The sequence below is a fragment of the Priapulus caudatus genome, unplaced genomic scaffold, assembly GCF_000485595.1.
Source record: "Priapulus caudatus unplaced genomic scaffold, Priapulus_caudatus-5.0.1 Scaffold1502, whole genome shotgun sequence".
NCBI classification, from domain to species: Eukaryota; Metazoa; Priapulida; class Priapulimorpha; order Priapulimorphida; family Priapulidae; genus Priapulus; species Priapulus caudatus.
This window is the reverse complement of record NW_014578563.1, coordinates 48,830-49,931: the sequence shown is the minus strand read 5'-3', so window position 1 is coordinate 49,931 and position 1,102 is coordinate 48,830. Positions and strand designations below refer to the sequence as shown.

At 51.1% G+C, this 1,102-nt stretch overlaps 1 protein-coding gene across 1 annotated transcript in view; it reads left to right on the top strand.

The window, feature by feature from the left end:
• Window positions 1-1,102, top strand: part of LOC106816837 (cyclic nucleotide-gated olfactory channel-like) — a 12,550-nt gene that overhangs the window by 967 nt on the left and 10,481 nt on the right. The gene's annotated exons all lie outside the window — the stretch shown is intronic.

The following is a 1,102-nucleotide window of genomic DNA, read 5'->3' as shown; positions in this document are numbered from 1 at the left end:
TCACACGCACGCACGCACGCATTCACACGCACGCACGCACGCATTCACACGCACGCACGCACGCATTCACACGCGCAGGTATACAGGTACACCCACGCATGCGCAGACACCACACTGCTGACATGCACGCACGCACGCACGCACGCACACGCACGCACGCACGCACGCATTCACACGCGCAGGTATACAGGTACACCCACGCACGCACAGACACAACACATGCTGACATGCACGCACGCACGCACGCACGCACACGCACGCACGCACGCATTCACACGCGCACGTATACAGGTACACCCACGCACGCACAGACACAACACATGCTGACATGCACGCACGCACGCACAGACACAACACATGCTGACATGCACGCACGCACGCACGCACGCACGCACACGCACGAACGCACGCACGCGCACGCACGCACGCACGCACACGCACGCACGCATTCACACGCGCAGGTATACAGGTACACCCACGCACGCGCAGACACCACACACGCTGACATGTACGCACGCACGCTCGCAGGCACACACGCACGCACACGCACGCACGCACGTACGCACATCACGTAACTAAAACAACCGTGGCTGTTATGAAATAATTGAACAAACGTATAGATACGCCCGTGTAAGAAGATACGATGAAACGTTTAGATGGATTAGAGACATTCTGCGCCATGTGCCTATTACCTGCCAAATGTGGAGAGACCTAGCATTATTACTGGGCCATTATAGATAAAACGTCACTTATATATATATATATATACCTTACATTGTGTTGTTAAGTGATCTTTTCTTTGTTAGATAGATAGTTAGATAGACGGGCAGGTAGACAGGCAGACAGACGGATAGATAGATAGGTGTCTACCCATTACGTACAAATAAATCGCTTTCCTACATTATTATTATTATTATCATACTTTAGTAAAAAAGACGTCGGCGTTAGGACGTCGGCGTTAGATGGCAGCATTGCTCTGGGTTTCATCTATCTCACATTTCTCTCCATCAGGCATCAGATATCTCACATCTCTCTCCATCAGCTATCTCACATCTCTCCCCATCAGATATCTCACATTTCTCTCTATCAGCTATCTCACATT